Genomic DNA, 24,005 nt, shown 5'->3' on the forward strand with positions numbered 1-24,005 from the left:
CACACACACACACACACACACACACCACACACACACTACATACACACACTACATACATACAATACTGTTATTAATACCTCTTTTTTTCAGACGCTGACAGTCACGCCTCATCATCAAACCCAGCAGACTCATCACCCAACACCTCGCCAGAGTCGGTCGACTCATCACCGCCACCTTCTCCTTCCCCTCCCCCTCCTCGGGATATTGAAATTGTGAACATCATTCGCAATTTCAATGGGGCTTACACACGCTATTCATTTAGCGTGCCAGAGCACGTGCAGGGTGATCCAGGGGCTTATTTACGAACATATCGCGCATTTTTCATTGATTTTTTGTCAATGGGTTATTCACTTTAGAACATCCAGACATTCGACTTTTCCCTGACTTTACGTTTGCGGTGCGGAGGCTCAACGTAGAGCCCGACGATGATTTTGATCCAGTAATGCACATGCGCGGGGAAATGCGTGCCATAACTCAAGAGGAAGTAGAACAGCTTGTTAATTTGTGGGCCGAAGAGATCGACAATAAACTAGAGGAGTTGCTAGGGGAACAGGAAGGGTCGAGTGTCGGGATAGAGTCGATTTCGGGGTTTTACATAAATGTGGCCCTCATCGAACACCCAGTTCGACTGGGTTCATTCGTAGATTACCCGGCCAAGTTACGGGGCAAAGGCCACATATTCAACCCCCGAGGGGAAGCCAATATTTGCCATTATGCAGTGCATCGCTGTGCACAAATGTTTGGCCCGCGGGCTCCTTTATAACAACATCAACAATCAGGCCAAATCTGGGCGATGGTGACGCCGACAAGTAAGATGGAGTAATAATATAGGCACGCCGATATCTTTTGACGACATCGCCAAAGTCGAATATTTAAACAGGTCTTCGATATTTATTTATGTTTTGGCAAAAGGAGATAATGGTCGTCATTACATTAGTTTGGCTAGAAAAGGCCGTGGGAATTTTAAGGATGTCATATCTTTACTTATGCTGGAAGGCCGACATTTGGTCCTCATCAAGAACTTTACCAAATATGTGCGTAATACGAGGTCTCATTCGGAAAACATCCCAGCTGATCATAAATTCTGCCACAGCTGTCTAATCGCCCTCCCACCATCAAATGCTCGAACATGAAGCAACTTGCGAAGTCAAACAAACGTTGCATTTTCCTCCCCCAGAAAAGAAAATAGAGTTTAAACATTTTGGGCGAGCGTACGGGCCAAGCCACACGTGCTACTACGATTTCGAATGTGCCCTGCAAAAGGATAGGCCACAGGGCATAATCGAAGCACGTCACAGGGCCATCGCATATGCGTACATAATCATAGCCCGTCGCTATAATATCGTCGAAAAATATTTCTACCTCGGGCCCAATTCTGCAACCCATTTCGTTAATAAACTATCCTCCTCGTGGGCCAGAATAGCCCAAGAACAGCCATATTACCATCTGCACATGTCGAAGGAGCAAAAGGAGATTTACAAGAGTCAGACCATGTGCGAGATATGCGACGAACCTTTCAGGCCCAAAATCGTCAAAAATAGGCACCACGATCATTCACTGAGAGAACATAATTACTTAGCCGCCCTATGCTCTCGCTCCAGTGCAAAGATGGCTACAAATACTTGCACACGTTTTCACATAATGCGTCGTATGATTTAGGGGTTTTGTTAAACGAGTTAGGAAACGTGCCCAAACGCAACGTAGACATTATGTCCAAAGACGGGTATAAATTTATGAAAGTTGACATTGACTTTCTTAGATTTATGGACAGCTTAGCCTTGCTCAATGGATCATTGCCCAAATTAGCCAAGGAACACATCGACAGCAGCAAAGATACGACGTTCACTCTCGCCATGTTAGATAAGGTCCCTGCTGAGGCCCATAATTTATTGTTAACTGGCAATCAGTCCTTTTGTTATGATTACGTGTCAAATTGGGATGTATTAAATGAACCGCAGCTCCCCCCCAGAGATGCATTTTTCAATACCTTAACACAGGAAGAGCTCCCTGAAAAAGAATACAAACAAGCGTTGGAGGTCTTTAAATTGGCCAAGTGTCGCAATATTGGCGAATATCTCGTCTTGTATTTAAAAGTTGATACTGGCATTTTGGCCGACATTTTCACGGTGTGGCGACGCACTATGTTAGATCTTTATAGATTAGATATTGCATATTACCTCTCTTTATCTAGTTTCGCATGGGAAGCCTTCATGTTCAAAAGTAAGGTGGTGCTAGATCCAATATCAGACCCTAGAATGTATGACCTCATTCGCAGGAATTTAAGAGGAGGCTTTACGTCAATTGTAAAGCAACTGTCTGCCGCCGAGAACCATTACACCGGGGCGGGGTCTGGTGAGGATGGAACCAACATCCTTTATCTCGTGCATGAGTGAAAAGCTCCCCACTGGCGGTTTCCGTTGCCTAACTGATGCTGAACGCGATGAAATGCTATTGCAGGGTTTGAGAAATATTGACTGCGATCAAGAGGGCGGTTATTGGATTTTGTGTGACACTAAACAAGTTTCCCCCGACGTTGCTAGATACACTGACGACCTGCCATTAATTTTAGCACACGCCGACATCGTGACGGAACAACTGTCAGAATACAGCAAGTCGATCCTAGTTGCGGAAAATCGCAAGCTGCCGCACAATAATCGAAAACTCATTGCCACCCATGAAGCACAATGTGACTATTTAATTAGTTTAGATTTGCTTCAGCTTTTAATGCGACTAGGGGTGGAAGTCTCGCGCGTGCACACTATCTTTGAATTCGAGCAGAGGGCGCACATCAAGTCCTTTGTAGATAGCAATATTCGCGAGCGAACAAACTCGACCTGTGCAATTAAGTCTAAGGCATTTAAACTTGTAAATAACGCAATATATGGCAAATCTTTAACGAATTTGGAGCGTTATGCCAATAAATACTATTTAACCACAACTCGCAAACAGTTCCTCAAACACGCGCACGACCCGTTTTTCAAACGAGAGACTTTGCTGAGTGAGGACCGTGTCCTATGCACGACCCGCAAATATTCACTCACTATCGACACGCCCACATATCTAGGCTTTCAAATTCTTCAAATAGCTAAAAGGCGGCTATATTCCTTTTGGTACGACACGGTCAAAGCGAAATATGGTGACAAGGCAAAACTGCTCTACACAGACACTGACTCGTACATTATTCAGCTTACTTGCAAAGATGCTTTTGAAGAGCTTAATAAGGCCCCGCTCATATGCCACATTGATTTTAGCAATTTCCCCGAAGATCATTCTCTATATTCAATCGGGCAAAAAGGCAAACTGGGTCTTTTAAAGTCCGAAGTAGGGTCTAAAATTATAACCCAGCTCGTTGCCCTTAAGCCCAAAATGTACTCGCTAGTGACGCTGGATAAACAGCACATTTGCAGATGCAAGGGGATCACACGACGTCAGCAAGCTGGGCTAGAACACTCATCTTTCATAGACGCCCTTGAAACAAACACATGTCGGAGGTTTGTGACTAGGTCTATTAGAAATGTTGGCGGGCAAATGTGCACATGCGTTACTGTCAAGAGAGGCTTATCCGCGTTTGATGATAAGCGATACGTAATAAGCCCCACCGTTTCACTCGCTTATGGTCACCCTGATATTCCACACAATCCAGAGGATGAGGAGGCGGTCTTTAGTGACTTGGAGATGAATGTGGATGTAGAGGAAAATGTGGAACAAAATATACGCCCTGCAGGACGGCGTCATTACACAATTTTCAATATGTGGGCCAAGAGAGATTCTTTGGCCCAAAGCCTATTCCCAAACTTGCGGTGAAATATACTCGCTCCTCTGCATTAAAAAAAAAACTGTTTGCATTCTCACATTAATGTGTGTGTGTGTGTGTGTGTAGGGGATGTTATTATTATTATTATTATTATTATTATTATTATTATTATTATTATTATTATTATTATTATTATTATTATTATTATTATTACCTATTATTATTATTATGTTTGCAAAAGTGTTTTGCCGACCTATAGATTTAAGCTCGTAAATATGTATATATTATGTTTTTGTTTCAATAAACAAAAGTATGTATTTTTTAATGTTTTCTTTGTCACGCCTAAGCTTGTATATATCATGTTTATGTTTCTATAAAAAAGAAATACATGTTTTTTTTTTATATCCCCCCCCCCCCGTGTTCTTTTCCATATATAAAAAACATTCCACAGTGCACATATTAAACAGTAGAGACTCTGCCCCAAACATGGAAAGACCTAATGAGATAATATCTCAGGCCCATCTTAACATCTTCAGGGAACCATGTCGGATGATAATAGCGGGTTATTCAAATGCGGGGAAATCATTATTATACAACAAACTCATGCACAAGTATCATGAAACATTCGCTCGAATAATTATATGTGGTGGGGGATATTCTGAGTTGATGAACAATCCACAAATTAATAGAAAAATTATTGCTCATTCGAGCATTATTGATCCTTTGGATGAGCAAATGGATAATTCCCCAATACTGATAATAATCGACGATCTCTTTACTGAAAGCGCAAATTCAAAAATTGTTTCTGATATTTTCACCAGGGGGCGTCATCATAACATCTCTGCCATATTGATCACGCAAAATATATTTTTCCCTGGAAAATATTCTAGGAACATAAGCCTAAATGCCTCGCATTTCTTATTAGTCAAATCAAGAGATTTTTCTCAAATTGAGACTTTTGGACGTCAAATATTTGGGAAGCAGGATTCAAAGAAATTTCTAGAAATATATAAAAAGGTCATTGCCAAACCCTATGGTATTTATTTGTAGATCTGGGGTCAAGCACACCCGCCAGCATAACTTTGCGTGGGAATATTGTCGAAGAGAAACCATTTGAAATAGTTTATCAATGGTGAGCAAGAAACAGCAAATACTCGATCGAGTTTATAATGATCCTACTTCCATTGGGGGATTTGGAGGCGTGCAGAGATTATATAAAGCAGCTAAATTACTTAATTCTGACATAACACTGGACGATGTGAGAGATTACTTAAAATCCTCAGATGCATATACGGTGCATTATTTACAACCTTGAAAATTCGCGCGTCGACGAGTTTTGAGTCCTATACCACGGGTTTATGTGTCTATTGATCTAGCAGAAATGGGGAAGTTGGCAAGGATGAATAATGGCATCAAATATCTGCTTGTTTGTGTGGACATATACTCCAGGTTTGCTCAAGTAGTGCCGCTAACTAGTAAAGACGCGAACATTGTGTGTAGGGCACTAAAATCTATACTAGAGAGACCTCACTCGCGCGGGGTGCGGAAAATTAATTCAGATCACGGGGGTGAATTTTACAACGCGTGTGTGAAAAGGATGTTGTCCTCTAAAAATATTGTGCTGTATAGTGTATTTTCTCAGGAAACAAAAGCATCCATAGCCGAAAGATTCATACGTACTTTGAAAACTAAGCTTTACAAGTATATGACTTCGCACAACACATTGAAATATATAGGGGTGCTGCCTGCCGTTGTAAAAACATATAATGTCTCGCCTCACCGAGGGTTGGGGGGGGGGGGCAGAACCCCCAGAGAGGTACATGCTTTAACGAAACTAAGAGAGATTGTCAATCTATTTAACTTCATGTATAAAAACCCAGGCAAAACATCGCGGCGCATCATTCCACAGCTGAAGGTTGGAGAAACAGTACGCATTACTTTATCTGATCGCGTTTCGAAATTTAAAAAAGGTTTCAAACAGCAGAATACACGAGAAATCTTCACAATCGCGCGAGTGGACCATAGCCAGAGGGTCCCTTATACTATTTTAAACATTTGTACGGGGGTAATATTGACGGGGGGTTTTATAGACAAGAACTAACCCTCACCCATTTGCCCGCCGCCTTCAATATTGAAAAGGTTTTGAGCAAGAGAGAAGTCGATGGTCAGTTGCAATATAAAGTCAGATACGAGGGTTACGATCAATCATTCGACCAATGGGTCGATGCCGATGACGTACTGAAACTATGAAGGAGCCTTTAGTTCAGAAATACTGGGATCTGATGAGACTATTAGCCGATCTTAAGTATTCTAGCAGAAAGAAATTAATTGAAAAATTAAAAAGCCACACATAAATTGCCTATCAGAAATATTAAAAAATCTTTTAAGAAATAAATTACCCGTGCCTAGCAAGGTTTTAAAAAAAATGAAAAAATATAGTTCAATAATTCGTGTGGTAGCTTGCAAAAAACCTTCCGCGGCAATTTAAAAAAAATATATTAACTAGCAATTGAGGTGGTAATATCCTATCTATTCTCCTTCCCATTGCCGATAATCTGTTGTCGCGTTTATTTACCAAATGAGAGAGTATTATTTAGTCCCGCGGAAAATAATGGACGAGCAAGTGCTGTCCCTTTTGCCAACAGTGCCAGAGATACCGATGCCGACGCCCCCGCAACAGACGACTGAGCACGCCCAGCCCGAAAGATCTAATCCTACTGTAACGCATCTGATAAATCTGAGATTAAAAGCAATACATCACGAATATGCAAGGGCACTTTTAAAATATTTCGACGAGAGTGGGCTTGTCAAATGGGACGTTAATGGTAATATAATGAGTCCTGTGGTTGGTTTGCATATAATTAATGATATTATATATGGGATGACAGTCCATAATGCTTTATTTGCCCCTACTAAACTACCTCTAGCAAAACTATTTTTTAATGTGGCTTCAATCCCGGTGGATCTATTTAGAAGCGCCGCGGCTCGCAGACAGGTTATCGATGAGGGAATTAACAGGAGACGGAGCGTGCCTGGCTCGACCTCTAACCTCCCGCTTAAGCGGGCCAAGGTCGCGGGGATCGGGTCGCCCCTTCATGGTTGGCATATTAAAAACAAATTACGGCGATTTGAGCATTTATTCATTGCCCACCCGTGACCTGGTACTGTTGCCAGAATGGACACTCACATCATATACGCGACCAACGTTGCCAATGCAGATCTGTATCCAGATAACATTCCCAGCGCTTTTTCAAATCACTTGTATAAGGAATTAAATTTGAATCCCAAGCGCGCCTATGAAATGTGTTTACAGAAATTATTGTTCCCCACATATCAATACGTGATTATAAAAGACGATCTAGAGAGTTATGTGAGGGTTGGTTTAATATGCACCAATGTAGAAATGACGGGCTTTAAACACACCTATTCGAAGTTTTTACTGAAAAACAACATTTTGGCAGGAAGCATAAAGGAAATTAATAATGAAATTAACAATGAAATAGCCAATATATTGTCAAGCAAGGAATTGAGCTTTATAGATAAAGCTTATAAAAAGCTGTATCCAAAATACGGGACGACGTATATAAAATACGATTCAAGCTATAATCGCAATCAATTTAATGCCATATACAGCGACGCCATAATGTCGCAGTTCCAAAGACCGGGTGAAGAGGTATATAATATGGTTTGCCGAATTTCGCTATCGTTCGGGCGTGCGATCGAGAAGGTAATAGGCGCCGAGACAGGTGAGGATTATGTCATATATTTCATCAGGGGTATAAAATATGAGACCAGCAAGGAAACTAATTTATGTGTCTACCCACCGCAGCCGAGAGGAATGATGGATAATTTGTGTATTTATTGCGACAAAATTATGCCTACAAGTTATGGTGATCAGTTGGTCAATATACTGGATGTTGTCTTTTTAAATGGGAACGGCGGTGGCAATAAGAAGTTATATAAACCTCTGAACACTTCAATTGTCGACAGTGTGAGCATTACAATGACCGATCAAGAAGGCAATCCTGTTTATTTTGATGCGCGAGGCTGCACGATTACAGTTTGCATATAAGGCCGGCTTTGGGGGTTATATAATTGAGCGTTGAAGCCTATAATCTCAAAGAGCAAATCAGAGAACAAAGAAAGAATCAGGAGCAAACTCCTGATCTTAATAATCAAACTAACCAGTGTTTGGAAATAAAATGGAACTTGCATATATATATATATATATATATATGCATATATATATATATATATATATATATATATATATATATATATATATATATATATATATATATATATATATATATATATATATATGTCGTACCTAGTAGCCAGAACGCACTTCTCAGCCTACTATGCAAGGCCCGATTTGCCTAATAAGCCAAGTTTTCATGAATTAATTGTTTTTCGGCAACCTAACCTACTTAACCTAACCTAACCTAACTTTTTCGGCTACCTAACCTAACCTAACCTATAAAGATAGGTTAGGTTAGGTTAGGTAGGGTTGGTTAGGTTCGGTCATATATCTACGTTACTTTTAACTCCAATAAAAAAAATTGACCTCATACATAATGAAATGGGTAGTTTTATCATTTCATGAGAAAAAAAATAGAGAAAATATATTAATTCAGGAAAACTTGGCTTATTAGGCAAATTGGGCCTTGCATAGTAGGCCAAAAAGTGCGTTCTGGCTACTAGGTACGACATATATATATATATATATATAACTGAAAACTCACACCCCAGAAGTGACTGAAAACTCACACCCCAGAAGTGACTCGAACCCATACTCCCAGGAGCAACACAACTGGTATGTACAAGACGCCTTAATCCACTTGACCATCACGACCGGACATAATGAGGTGATAGCCGAGGCTATTTGAACCACCCCACCGCCGGCACTCGGATAGTAATCTTGGGCATAGCATTTTACCAAATCACCTCATTCTTTGGGGCACACGTGAGGAACACAAATGCGAACAAGCCTGAATGGTCCCCAGGACAATATGCAACTAAAAACTCACACCCCAGAAGTGACTCGAACCCATACTCCCAGGAGCAACACAACTGGTATGTACAAGACGCCTTAATCCACTTGACCATCACGACCGGACATAATGAGGTGATAGCCGAGGCTATTTGAATCACCCCACCGCCGGCACTCGGATAGTAATCTTGGGCATAGCATTTTACCAAATCACCTCATTCTTTGGGGCACACGTGAGGAACACAAATGCGAACAAGCCTGAATGGTCCCCAGGACAATATGCAACTGAAAACTCACACCCCAGAAGTGACTCGAACCCATACTCCCAGGAGCAACACAACTGGTATGTACAAGACGCCTTAATCCACTTGACCATCACGACCGGACATAATGAGGTGATAGCCGAGGCTATATGAACCACCCCACCGCCGGCACTCGGATAGTAATCTTGGGCATAGCATTTTACCAAATCACCTCATTCTTTTCATTCAGGCTTGTTCAGGCTTGTTCCATTCAGGCTTGACCATTCAGGCTTGTTTGCATATATATATATATATATATATATATATATATATATATATATATATATATATATATATATATATATATATATATATATATATATATATATATATGTCGTACCTAGTAGCCAGAACTCACTTCTCAGCCTACTATTCAAGGCCCGATTTGCCTAATAAGCCAAGTTTTCCTGAATTAATATATTTACTATAATTTTTTTCTTATGAAATGATAAAGCAACCCTTTTCTCTATGTATGAGGTCAATTTTTTTTTATTGGAGTTAAAATTAACGTAGATATATGACCGAACCTAACCAACCCTACCTAACCTAACCTAACCTATATTTATAGGTAAGGTTAGGTTAGGTAGCCAAAAAAAGCTAGGTTAGGTTAGGTTAGGTAGGTTAGGTAGACGAAAAAACATTAATTCATGAAAACTTGGCTTATTAGGTAAATCGGGCCTTGAATAGTAGGCTGAGAAGTGCGTTCTGGCTATTAGGTACGACATATATATATATATATATATATATATATATATATATATATATATATGTATATATATATATATATATATATATATATATATGTCGTACCTAGTAGCCAGAACGCACTCCTCAGCCTACTATGCAAGGCCGGATTTGCCTAATAAGCCAAGTTTTCCTGAATTAATATATTTTCTCTAATTTTTTTCTTATGAAATGATAAAGCTACCCATTTCATTATGTATGAGGTCAATTTTTTTTTATTGAGTTAAAATTAACGTAGATATATGACTGAACCTAACCAACCCTACCTAACCTAACCTAACCTATCTTTATAGGTTAGGTTAGGTTAGGTAGCCGAAAAAGTTAGGTTAGGTTAGGTTAGGTAGGTTAGGTAGTCGAAAAACAATTAATTCATGAAAACTTGGCTTATTAGGCAAATCGGGCCTTGCATAGTAGGCTGAGAAGTGCGTTCTGGCTACTAGGTACGACATATATATATATATATATATATATGTTGTACCTAGTAGCCAGAACGTCGTACTCGGCCTGCTATGCAAGGCCCGATTTGCCTAATAAGCCAAGTTTTCCTGAATTAATATATTTTCTCTAATTTTTTTCTTATGAAATGATAAAGCTACCCATTTCATTATGTATGAGGTCAATTTTTTTTCATTGGAGTTAAAATTAACGTAGATATATGACCGAACCTAACCAACCCTACATAACCTAACCTATCTTTATAGGTTAGGTTAGGTTAGGTTAGGCAGCCGAAAAAGTTAGGTTAGGTAGTCGAAAAACAAATAATTCATGAAAACTTGGCTTATTAGGCAAATCGGGCCTTGCATAGTAGGCTGAGAAATGCATTCTGGCTACTAGGTACGTCATATATATATATATATATATATATATATATATATATATATATATATATATATATATATATATATATATATATATATATATATATATATATATATATATATATATGTCGTACCTAATAGCCAGAACGCACTTCTCTGCCTACTATGCAAGGCCCGATTTGCCTAATAAGCTAAGTTTTCATGAATTAATTGTTTTTCGACTACCTAACCTACCTAACCAAACCTAACCTAACTTTTTCGGCTACCTAACCTAACCTAACCTAAAAAGATAGGTTAGGTTAGGTTAGGTAGGGTTGGTTAGGTTTCGTCATATATCTACGTTAATTTTAACTCCAATAAAAAAATATTGACCTCATACATAATGAAATGGGTAGCTTTATCATCTCATAAGAAAAAAAATTGAGAAAATATAATAATTCAGGAAAATTTGGCTTATTAGGCAAATCGGGCCTTGCATAGTAGGCCGAGAAGTGCGTTCTGGCTACTAGGTACGACATATATATATATACATATATATATATATATATATATATATATATATATATATATATATATATATATATATATATATATATATATACATATATATATATATATATATATGAAAATGAAAACTCACACCCCAGAAGTGACTCGAACCCATACTCCCAGAAGCAACGCAACTGGTAACTACAGGGCGCCTTAATCCGCTTGACCATCACGGCCGTCAAAAGGAAGTGATAGCCGAGGCTATTTGAGCCACTTCCCCGACGGCAACTCGGATGGTAATCTTGGGCATAGCATTTCACCAAATCACCTCATTCTTTGGGGCACACGTGAGGAACACAAATGCGAACAAGCCTGAATGGTCCCCAGGACTATATGCGAATGAAAACTCACACCCCAGAAGTGACTCGAACCCATACTCCCAGAAGCAACGCAACTGGTAACTACAGGGCGCCTTAATCCGCTTGACCATCACGGCCGTCAAAAGGAAGTGATAGCCGAGGCTATTTGAGCCACTTCCCCGACGGCAACTCGGATGGTAATCTTGGGCATAGCATTTCACCAAATCACCTCATTCTTTGGGGCACACGTGAGGAACACAAATGCGAACAAGCCTGAATGGTCCCCAGGACTATATGCGAATGAAAACTCACACCCCAGAAGTGACTCGAACCCATACTCCCAGAAGCAACGCAACTGGTAACTACAGGGCGCCTTAATCCGCTTGACCATCACGGCCGTCAAAAGGAAGTGATAGCCGAGGCTATTTGAGCCACTTCCCCGACGGCAACTCGGATGGTAATCTTGGGCATAGCATTTCACCAAATCATCTCATTCTTTGGGGCACACGTGAGGAACACAAATGCGAACAAGCCTGAATGGTCCCCAGGACTATATGCGAATGAAAACTCACACCCCAGAAGTGACTCGAACCCATACTCCCAGAAGCAACGCAACTGGTAACTACAGGGCGCCTTAATCCGCTTGACCATCACGGCCGTCAAAAGGAAGTGATAGCCGAGGCTATTTGAGCCACTTCCCCGACGGCAACTCGGATGGTAATCTTGGGCATAGCATTTCACCAAATCACCTCATTCTTTGGGGCACACGTGAGGAACACAAATGCGAACAAGCCTGAATGGTCCCCAGGACTATATGCGAATGAAAACTCACACCCCAGAAGTGACTCGAACCCATACTCCCAGAAGCAACGCAACTGGTAACTACAGGGCGCCTTAATCCGCTTGACCATCACGGCCGTCAAAAGGAAGTGATAGCCGAGGCTATTTGAGCCACTTCCCCGACGGCAACTCGGATGGTAATCTTGGGCATAGCATTTCACCAAATCACCTCATTCTTTGGGGCACACGTGAGGAACACAAATGCGAACAAGCCTGAATGGTCCCCAGGACTATATGCGAATGAAAACTCACACCCCAGAAGTGACTCGAACCCATACTCCCAGAAGCAACGCAACTGGTAACTACAGGGCGCCTTAATCCGCTTGACCATCACGGCCGTCAAAAGGAAGTGATAGCCGAGGCTATTTGAGCCACTTCCCCGACGGCAACTCGGATGGTAATCTTGGGCATAGCATTTCACCAAATCACCTCATTCTTTGGGGCACACGTGAGGAACACAAATGCGAACAAGCCTGAATGGTCCCCAGGACTATATGCGAATGAAAACTCACACCCCAGAAGTGACTCGAACCCATACTCCCAGGGCGGATTATATATATATATATATATATATATATATATATACATATATATATATATATATATATATATATATATATATATATATATATATATATATATATATATATATATATATATATATTTTATGACGATAATCTCTTTCAAGAGAGATTGTGCCTGCTCTTCCCTACATATTTACGTCTTTCAGGTACAAGATACTATATTGAAGATACGTCCACCAGTATCACCAATACTGGTGGACGTATCTTCAATATAGTATCGTTTTGCCCAGGAAGCAAATCGTACCATGCACAACCCGACACACCGGCTACCGCCCGCCGTCAACTAGAAAGGAAATGTCAGCACTGTGGAGAAATGCCCGACAGACTACTGGACATTATCTAACACAGTGCACAGTTACAAACCCATTAAGATTTCAACTTAGATTCAACAGAGCAGAAGAAGTTGTTAAACACATATGGCAAAATCTTACTGAAGCGACCATACGAGTCATAAATACTCATACTCCGCCCAAGTAAAACAGAAACAAGAAACACTTAGTGGGCCAGCCAGAGGCTTAGGGCCCGCGCAGGAATATCCCTGAAAAAAAAGCAAACTGCTCATTCTCCGCCCGCCTGTTGCTGATTGGCTGGTGTCTCGCCGCACCTGCACTCACGCCACCACCATGAGTCGACGTCTGGGCCAGCAGCACGCCGACTCCTCAGAATATCTCTGTGCTCCTTGGAGTTGACATCTCTCTATTAGTAGACTAAGCCCTGGCTGTCGTGTACTAAGGGAGATGGCAGCTTGAAGCCAGTATTCCCAGCACCTCACCTTATTTATATTGCTATCACTATAACTTGCATTTTTGTCTTAGAGTAAAATTTTCATTGCCAGTAATTATTCATGTTGTTTTGTTTGTTGACTTGTTTTGAATTTTACGAGATTGTCTTTATTCATATCTTGTTTTCTAGAGTAATTAAAAATTTCATTGTTTATACTTTGTGTTATGTGTGTCTTCCCATTACCTTACCACAGACAAAAGGACAAACTTCTCTTTTTTTTTTTTGTTATGTGACGTGGCCCTGCCCCCAGCTTTTGAAACAGCCGAACACCAACGCCTTACCGTCACATTACATGGGGGCCTGTCTGGGAGCTTCACTCAGGTACTGGTACCAGATCGTAAATTTGTGGTAAGCGTATTTGGCTTTGGTAAAGTAACTTTTCACTATTTTCAATATTCAATTTTATTTTCATATGGTGCTGTGTGTATTGTGCATTCCGAGAGTAGCATATGGTGAAGGTGAGACAACTTTGGATTGCGTGGAGACTGTAGGCCTCAGTCATTCTCTTAATTGGTCATCTCTCCCTCCGTGTTATTACTCGTGTTTACCATCTTTTGTCCCTAGGATATTTCTCATATTTTCGGCAGATCATCATATTGGTACTCTGGTACTGTGGTCTGTCCCCGGGTCAAGTGCACCTAATCTTCTGCAATCCGACGGTAGGAGGATAAAGAGGATCATAGTTCCTCTCGCACGAACTTTAATTGCTGAATTGGGACCTCAGCAGCAGTTCTCGTCACCAGTTGACATCTCGCACCCCTACACGTCGGTCAGAGATGATGATATTTACATTGGTAGGGAATTAGCCTTCTTTTTCAGAGCACAAAAGTTCGCTAATTCTGTAAGTATCATATTAATTTCAGTGGGAAAAACTTGCTTATGTCCTATAGAGACTCGGCAAGGTATGCCTACATTCTTGAACTACCTAATTCACTTTTGAGGCAATTAACTGTTTCATTTGTTTTAGAAACTCAGTTTCGCTTATTTAGTAGGATTTTCTTGCCCTTATCCTCTTACATTGAGTACCCGGTACAATATTTCCTGCGACCTTGATTCATTAATCATTTATCATCTTGAAATTAACATTAATTGTTAACGATTCCACAGGATAGGTACCAGTTGCCACGTTGTCCTGTTACTGACATTCACCATATCACAACAGTATATTCGTTGTGCATTTATTTGCTAATTTCACCATGTTTCGTCTCCAAGCTTTCAGTACAGATCCAGCAGGTGAAATAGGGACCTTAAGTCGTGCCAAGAGGACTGAATTACAAACTCTTGCACATGAGTATCAACTAGAAGTTCCCTACCAAGCCAACAAAAATGAACTGCATAACCTGTTACTGGATCATCTCTTAGAGGAAGGTAAGATAGACTCTGAAACTCACGAAACTTACTTTATTGCAGATAAAACTGATTTGGCAACGATGAAACTCAAACTAGAAATTGCCAAGATCGAACGAGAGCAGCAAAGGGAAGCAGCTGCCATACGGAAGGAAGAACAGGAACGTGAAATCGCCCTCAAGGAACGTGAGCTTGCAATACTCCGTGAAAGTGAGCGAATACAGCTTGAAACAAAACAACGCCAATTGGAGATGCAACGCGAGCATGACAAACCGCAAGCAACTCTGGCTATGGAATGTCGTCAACAAGAATTCGAGTTGGAAACTACACACCTCGCTCAACGCCAGCAAGCTACCGCCAGTCTTCCTGTCAGTTTCAATATCTCGCATGCAAGTAAGTTAATGCCACCATTCGTAGAGACAGAAGTTGATGTATTTTTTACCACCTTTGAGACCCTTGCTAATCAACTTAGTTGGCCTGCCGACCAATGGGCAACCCTTCTCAGAGTACATCTCACAGGTAGAGCTGCAGTTACACTCAGTACTTTGGCGACTGAGAATGACTACCAGACTCTGAAACAAGCAGTGTTGGACGCCTACCTTCTCTCCACCGAAAGTTATCGAAGGAAATTCCGTGACCATCTTAAGGCAAGTACCACTACCTTTCTCGAATTTGCTAATACCAAAAGGAGATATTTTATGAAATGGCTGGAAGCAGCACATGTCTCTACCTTTGCAGAACTCGTCAACCTCATGCTAGTTGAAGAATTCTTGAGACGTGTGCCGCCTCCTGTCCGTTTATATTTAGCAGATAAAGAAGAAACCGACTACCTAAAGTGTGCTAAGTCGGCTGACACTTACAGCCTCATCCACCGGCTGACACCAGAACCATCTTCCAGTAAGAAGTCTTGGTACAGTTACGAGAAAGTGAGTACCGATCAAGCTGGCTCGCAATTGTACTGTAAGTATTGTAGACTCTATGGACATACCATAGATAAATGTGGTAAGTCTCAATACAAAGGAAATACTGAATCCACTAAACCCAAACAGACTCCTCCTAAGTCCGGTAAGCCTGTGATGAATGGTGGTGTTCATGTTAATGATCTTTCTCTTTTCAGTAAACACCTGTATACTGGAGCTGTCTCTACCAACGGCTCAAATCCGGAGGGACGTTTCAAACTGAAGATCTTGAGGGACACAGCGGCTCTTCAATCAATTATTTTGAAATCAGCTGTGCCCAATATCGCCTACACCGGAGAAACTGTCTTCATCACTGACCTCACTGTTACCACTCCTTATCCTCTCGCCAGAGTCCACCTGGATTGTCCCTTCGTGACCAGAAAAGTCCAAGTCGCCATCAGGGAAAAGCCTTTTCCCATGCCTGGAGTGCAACTTCTCCTGGGCAACGACTTGGCAGAAGACCTGCAACCGACCAACCTGATCGTCATGGACAAACCCCAGGTGTGTACCTCTGTAATGGATAATCCCATCTTTGAGTATGTTCCAGCAAAGGTTCAAGAGAGTGATGAAGTTTCTCCTCCGGTTTTAGTGACCACCCGTGCACAAGCTGCACGACCACAGCCAGCTGACTCTACTGCTACCGCTGTCCCTCAAGACCCTCAGAAACTACCCCCGAATCTGACCAAGTTGGAGTTCCGTAAGTTACAGAGGGAAGATCTTACCTTGACACCATTATTTTTCCAGGCTGAGACTCAACCTGACAGTATTCCTGGGTTCTTCCTAGAGAACGAGTTGCTCTACCGCAGATATAGACCCAGTAAACTGAAGGAGGAGGACGATTGGGCCAACGTCGAACAACTAGTGATTCCTGCCAGCCTGCGGCCCACTATTCTACACCTGGCCCACGGAGCACTCTCCCACTACGGATTTAACAAGACCTACCATGGAATCCGTCATGACTACTACTGGCCAGGTATGGTAAATAGCGTCAAACAGTACGTCAAACAGTGTCATACATGTCAGATGGCAGGTAAACCGAACATCTCTATTCCCAGAGAACCACTGACTCCCATACAGGTGCCTGCGGAACCTTTCCACAGACTTATTATAGACTGTGTTGGTCCTTTACCTCGGACCAGTTCAGGTAACGCCTATATCTTAACCATCCTGTGTCCTACCACCAGATTCCCCATAGCAGTTCCAGTAAAGAACATTACGGCTGCTACGGTTGTGAAACACTTATTGAAGATCTTCACCCAGTATGGATTTCCAAGGGAGGTTCAGAGCGACTGTGGCACCAACTTCACCAGTGATCTCTTCAAGAGGACACTGGAAGAGTTCAACATCAAACAGGTATTGTCCAGCCCCTATCATCCTGCTTCACAGGGTTCTCTTGAGCGTAGTCATCAGACTATTAAAGCACTCCTGAAGAAGTTTTGTAATGAAACCTCTAAGGATTGGGATAAGCAAATTGACCTGATAATGTGTATCTATAGAAGTCTTCCCAATGAGTCCCTAGGAGTATCTCCTTATGAGATGCTCTATGGACGTAAGTGCCGTACTCCTCTCAAGGCTTTCAAAGACTCTCTACGTGATGCCACCTTCAGTGAGCATCAGAATGTGCCCCAGTTTCTTCAAACCCTACAACACATTCTAGAGAGGGTCCACAGTTTTGCCCAAGATAATCTATTGAAAGCACAGGAGAGGATGAAGACTCATTACGACCAGACCAGCAAAGTAAGGAAATTTAAACCGGGAGACTTCGTACTTGCTTATTTCCCTATCCCAGGTTCTCCTTTACAAAACAGGTTTTCAGGACCCTACCGCATCTACCTACAGGAGTGCAGAAACAACCACAACTACGTTCTAGAGACTCCAGATAGGCGGCGGAAGACCCAGTTGTGCCACGTCAACCTCCTGAAGCTATATAACGGTACTCCTCCCACTGTCATGATTAACTACTCTTCCTTTAAAGAGCTATACATCCACAGTGAGACCTTCCCTGCTTCTCCTCCCGAAAGCACTGACAAGGAGTCAGCGCTTTCTAATTCGGAAATCCTAACTGATCTTCCCAATTATTTTCAGGACAATCATAGTGCACCTCTCGTCAAGATCTTCAAAGAACATCAGGAGTTGTTCCGAGATGATCCACAAGAGTGTAATGTTACCCAGCACGACATCCAGCTGCTCCCTGACACCCGGCCGATTCGTCAACCCTTCTACCGAATCAGCCCTAGCAAGAAGGAAGTCATGCGTGCTGAGGTGCAGTACCTCTTGGATCATGGACTGGCTGCACCTTGTGAGTCCCCCTAGGCCTCACCCTGTATCTTGGTGCCAAAACCCCAAGGTAAGGTGAGACTTTGCACGGACTACCGTAAGTTAAATAATGTGACTGTCAAGGATGCATACCCCTTGCCACGGATAGATGACATTCTTGACGCCATTGGTAATGCCCAGTACTTGTCCCAAGTGGACTTGCTTAAGGGGTATTATCAAGTGTGTCTAGCAGAGCGAGCCAAAGAAATATCTGCCTTTATCACTTCCTTTGGACTTTTCAGGTATGAACGCCTTCCTTTCGGACTATGTAATGCCCCGGCCACCTTTCAGAGAGCTGTCAACCGCGTCATCCAGGGCTTGGATAACACCTACGCCTATTTGGATGATATCGTCGTAGCATCCAACACCTGGAGCGAACATCTGCTCCAGCTGCAACGACTGTTCGCCAAGCTTCTGACAGCCGGCCTCACCATCAACCTGGGCAAGTCCACCTTTGCCAAAGGTAAAGTGCGTTATCTGGGTCATGTAATTGGGAGTGGCAGCCTAGCTCCGTTAAACACACACTCAAGCCATCCAGCATTATCCACAGCCTACCACCAGGAAGCAGCTCCTGCGCTTCCTTGGTCTTGCCTCCTACTACCGTAGGTTTGTGAGAAATTTTAGTACGGTAGCAACACCATTAATCACTTTAACCAGTCCCAAGCAACGGTATAATTGGACCATGCAGCAAACCGTTGCTTTCGAACAACTCAAATTCCTCCTCTGTTCTAATCCTATTCTCGCCTCGCCAGATATCACCAAGCCTTTCATCCTTCATGTCGACGCCAGTGGTACCGGCATCGGGGGTGTCCTGATGCAGCAACGAGGCGAGGAGGTTCTGCCTGTCAGCTACTACAGCTACAAGTTGAAACCCCACCAGAGGAACTACAGCACTATCGAGAAGGAGCAACTCTCCATCGTCCTGAATCTCCAGCACTTTGCTCCATACCTACAAGGTGCCAGGTCTACCACCATCTTCTCAGACCACAATCCTCTCCGCTTCTTACATCAAGCCCAATTCAATAACCAACGTCTTCTACGATGGGCTTTATATCTGCAAGATTTCAACCTGGAGATCCGCTATATCAAGGGTTCTGACAACATCATAGCCGACGCCCTCTCCAGAGTCTATGAAGTAGAAGCAACTCCAACTATCACTCCACCACATGAAGACGTAACTTCTTCCAGAACCGCAGGCTTCGAGGGAGAGTTGTGACGATAATCTCTTTCAAGAGAGATTGAGCCTGCTCTTCCCTACATATTTACGTCTTTCAGGTACAAGATACTATATTGAAGATACGTCCACCAGTATCGCCAAACGTTTTGCCCAGGAAGCAAATCGTACCATGCACAACCCGACACACCGGCTACCGCCCGCCGTCAACCAGCAAACTGCTCATTCTCCGCCTGCCTGTTGCTGATTGGCTGGTGTCTCGCCGCACCTGCACTCACGCCACCACCATGAGTCGACATCTGGGCCAGCAGCACGCCGACTCCTCAGAATATCTCTGTGCTCCTTGGAGTTGACATCTCTCTATTAGTAGACTAAGCCCTGGCTGTCGTGTACTAAGGGAGGTGGCAGCTTGAAGCCAGTATTCCCAGCACCTCACCTTATTTATATTGCTATCACTATAACTTGCATTTTTGTCTTAGTGTAAAATTTTCATTGCCAGTAATTATTCATGTTGTTTTGTTTGTTGACTTGTTTTGAATTTTACGATATTGTTTTTATTCATATCTTGTTTTCTAGAGTAATTAAAAATTTCATTGTTTATACTTTGTGTTTTGTGTGTCTTCCCATTACCTTACCACAGACAAAAGGACAAACTTCTCTTTTTTTTTTTTTGCTATGTGACGAAGGCCTGGCCCCAGCTTTTGAAACAGCCGAACACCAACGCCTTACATATACATATATATATATACATATATATATACATATATATATATATATATATATATATATATATATATATATATATATATATATATATATATATATATATATATATATATACTTTATATATATATACTACTTTCACTGAATGTTCAAATCAGTGGAATGTTCTTGCAGCCCCAGAAACCATTATAGAGCCAACAAAACAACACAAACAGTCCGGCTGGGACCACCCTCTAGTGGAAAAAGTAGCTGATGCCATGCTAAGCGTAGCAACATCAGACAAGGAGAAAGCCCGCCTCAGAGCAGTTCGTGCCCCCCATGCAGGAGACTTCCTCCTGGCAGTACCCATGTCTGCAATGGGCACGCGCCTAGATCCAGAATCCCTTCGTGTAGCAGTGGCCCTCCGCCTTGGTGCCCCAATTCACACTGAATACAAGTGTATTTGCAACAGGGTGGAAGCAGACCAATACGGACTGCATGGGTTGCATTGCGGAAGCACAAAGGGCTGGCATGCAAGACACAACGAGGTCAATGACATCATCAAGAGAAGCCTCGTCTCAGCTGGGTGCCCAGCGGAGAGAGAACCTCGCATCCTAGGGGTCCAAAACCCGGATTTCCCAGCACTTCGCCCTGATGGCATCACCATATACTCATGGAAGGAGGGTAGACAGTTGGTGTGGGACTACACATGTGTATCCACCCTGGCTGACACCTATGTACACTTCGGAGCTGATCAAGCAGGTGGGGCGGCCAACCACAGGGAAACAGCAAAATCACTCAAGTACAGGCGACTGGAAGGTCAATACCTCTTTGTTCCCATAGCGTCTGAGACGCATGGCCCCTGGGGCAAGAGTGCCTTGGGATTTCTCAAGGAATTGGGGTCCAAGCTCATTGACGTCACCAGAGACCCAAGGGCTTCCAGTTTTTTATTTCAGCGTCTCAGTGTGGCGATCCAGAGGGGAAATGCTTGCTGCGTCCTCGGTTCCTGTCCAGAAGCGGAGGAGCTTCAAGAGATCCATAACCTTTAGGCATTTGTCTTGTATGTTTTGTAACCTTTAAATACACAATAAAGGAAAAAAAAAAAAGGGAAGGGGGTGGTAGGAGAAAAGCACACAGAAACTGTATTGGAGGGAATACACATTCCCTCCAATGCGTTATGTGTGGTTTCCTCCGAGGCTATGGGTCCCCCTTTGCCCTTCTTCCCCCATTTTGCCCTTCTTCCAGCCAGAGGTGGTACTCCCTTCCCTATTTAAAAATATATATATATATATATATTTATATATATATATATATATATATATATATGCGAACAAGCCTGAATGGTCCCCAGGACTAAATGCAACTGAAAACTCACACCCCAGAAGTGACTCGAACCCATACTGCCAGGAGCAACGCAACTGGTATGTACAGGGACGCCTTAATCCGCTTGACCATCACGACCGGACATAAGGAAGTGATAGCCGAAGCTATTTGAACCACTTCCCCGCCGGCACTCGGATGGTAATCTTGGGCATAGCATTTTATCAAATCACCTCATTCTTTGGGGCACATGTGAGGAACACAAATGCGAACAAGCCTGAATGGTCCCCAGGACTAAATGCAACTGAAAACTCACACCCCAAAAGTGACTTGAACCCATACTGCCAGGAGCAACGCAACTGGTATGTACAGGGACGCCTTAATCCGCTTGACCATCACGACCGGACATAAGGAAGTGATAGCCGAAGCTATTTGAACCACTTCCCCGCCGGCACTCGGATGGTAATCTTGGGCATAGCATTTTATCAAATCACCTCATTCTTTGGGGCACACGTGAGGAACACAAATGCGAACAAGCCTGAATGGTCCCCAGGACGAAATGCAACTGAAAACTCACACCCCAGAAGTGACTCGAACCCATACTGCCAGGAGCAACGCAACTGGTATGTACAGGGACGCCGTAATCCGCTTGACCATCACGACCGGACATAAGGAAGTGATAGCCGAAGCTATTTGAACCACTTCCCAGAGTTTTCAGTTGCATTTAGTCCTGGGGACCATTCAGGCTTGTTCGCATTTGTGTTCCTCACGTGTGCCCCAAAGAATGAGGTGATTTGATAAAATGCTATGCCCAAGATTACCATCCGAGTGCCGGCGGGGAAGTGGATCAAATAGCTTCGGCTATCACTTCCTTATGTCTGGTCGTGATGGTCAAGCGGATTAAGGCATCCCTGTACATACCAGTTGTGTTGCTCCTGGCAGTATGGGTTCGAGTCACTTCTGGGGTGTGAGTTTTCAGATATATATATATATATATATATATATATATATATATATATATATATATATATATATATATATATATATATATATATATATATATATATATATATATATATATATATATATGTCGTACCTAGTAGCCAGAACGCACTTCTCAGCCTACTATGCAAGGCCCGATTTGCCTAATAAGCCAAGTTTTCCGAGTGCCGGCGGTGGGGTGGTTCAAATAGCCTCGGCTATCACCTCATTTTGTCCGGTCGTGATGGTCAAGTGGATTAAGGTGTCTTGTACATACCAGTTGCGTTGCTTACCAAAACTTAACCCCCCCCGTAAGCACAACTAGGTGAATACAGGAGTTGCAACATCAGGATCTGCGGGTTGGTACAAGAATTCAACCAACTACAAACCACTTATTTTGATGAACGAGAGCAGCAAAACAACAGAAGTATACTTAGATCGCATCTGGCTTGGATACCCCATGTGCATGGGAAATAGGTTTACAGGTTCCAGAAGATGAGAGGAAATGTCAGCACTGGAGAAATGCCTGACAGACCACTGGAACATTATCTAACACAGTGCACAGTTGCAAACCCAATAACATTTCAACTTAAATTCAACAGAGCAGAAGAAATTGTTAAACACATGGGGCATAATCTTACTGAAGCGACTATGCCAGTCATAAATACTCATACTCCGCCTAAGTAAAACAGAAACAAGTAACACTTAGTGGGCCAGCCAGAGGCTTAGGGGCTGTACAGAAATATACCCTGGAAAAAAAAAACTTAATTCCCGCTCGTCAGTCACAAAAATTAAGGGTGTATCAATGCTAAACCAGCATTAGGTATAACGAAATTTGAATGTCTAAAAGCCCTTAAAACCATATCTAGGTACGAAGACCACAGAACATAAAACATTATATATGAGCCAAATACCTGGATGATCATGTACCACCATTACCTTTACGCCTGTTACACATATTGTACACCGAACACGATACACCGAAGGTAAACTGAACTTGCAAGCTTATATCTACCTAAATTCTTGCTACATAACGACTAAACTGAGGCGTATCATTACTCTAACACATATTTACATCAGACACAAGTCATGTATACTGTATTGCAATAGTTTTACACACACCACAAGTACACCTACGCGAGATTGTTTAACAGCACACTCAACACCAACCACAACTGCAAGCTGACTGAGCAAGACATCTTGGCACAAGGACTCTCTGTATAAATAAACTCCGAGGATGCATGTAGTGGCACGCACTTGTTCTTGGTTGTGGGGTATTGGCTCTCGACGAGTGGTGAGGGGGAGGAGTAGAGCAACACCCCCAACCCATGGGACAAACCTCGTTGTAAACCTCTGTAAACAGAGGTTTAAAAGTTTAAACGCAGATATTTAAACCTCTGCATCATACACAAATAATGTATACTGTATTGCAATAGTTTTACACGCACTACAAACACAACAGACGCGAAATTAATGTTACAACACCCTCAATACCAACCAATACTGTAAGCTGAAAATGCACTGGCAAGGAACCTTGACT

General features: G+C 42.4%; 1 protein-coding gene across 2 annotated transcripts in view; it reads right to left on the reverse strand.

Annotated features, from left to right (window-relative positions):
- Nucleotides 1–23,654, reverse strand: part of LOC123767098 (organic cation transporter-like protein) — a 297,560-nt gene extending 273,906 nt beyond the window's left edge. The window contains exon 1 of one of the 2 annotated variants that reach the window (XM_069304722.1): nucleotides 23,603–23,654. The gene's annotated coding sequence lies outside the window, so the exon portion shown is untranslated. Of the gene's footprint in view, nucleotides 1–23,587 lie in introns of both variants that reach the window. The other variant, XM_069304723.1, reaches the window with a different exon arrangement.
- Between the last annotated feature and the right edge of the window lie 351 nt (nucleotides 23,655–24,005).

The sequence above is a fragment of the Procambarus clarkii genome, chromosome 53 (assembly GCF_040958095.1).
Source record: "Procambarus clarkii isolate CNS0578487 chromosome 53, FALCON_Pclarkii_2.0, whole genome shotgun sequence".
Classification (NCBI taxonomy): domain Eukaryota; kingdom Metazoa; phylum Arthropoda; class Malacostraca; order Decapoda; family Cambaridae; genus Procambarus; species Procambarus clarkii.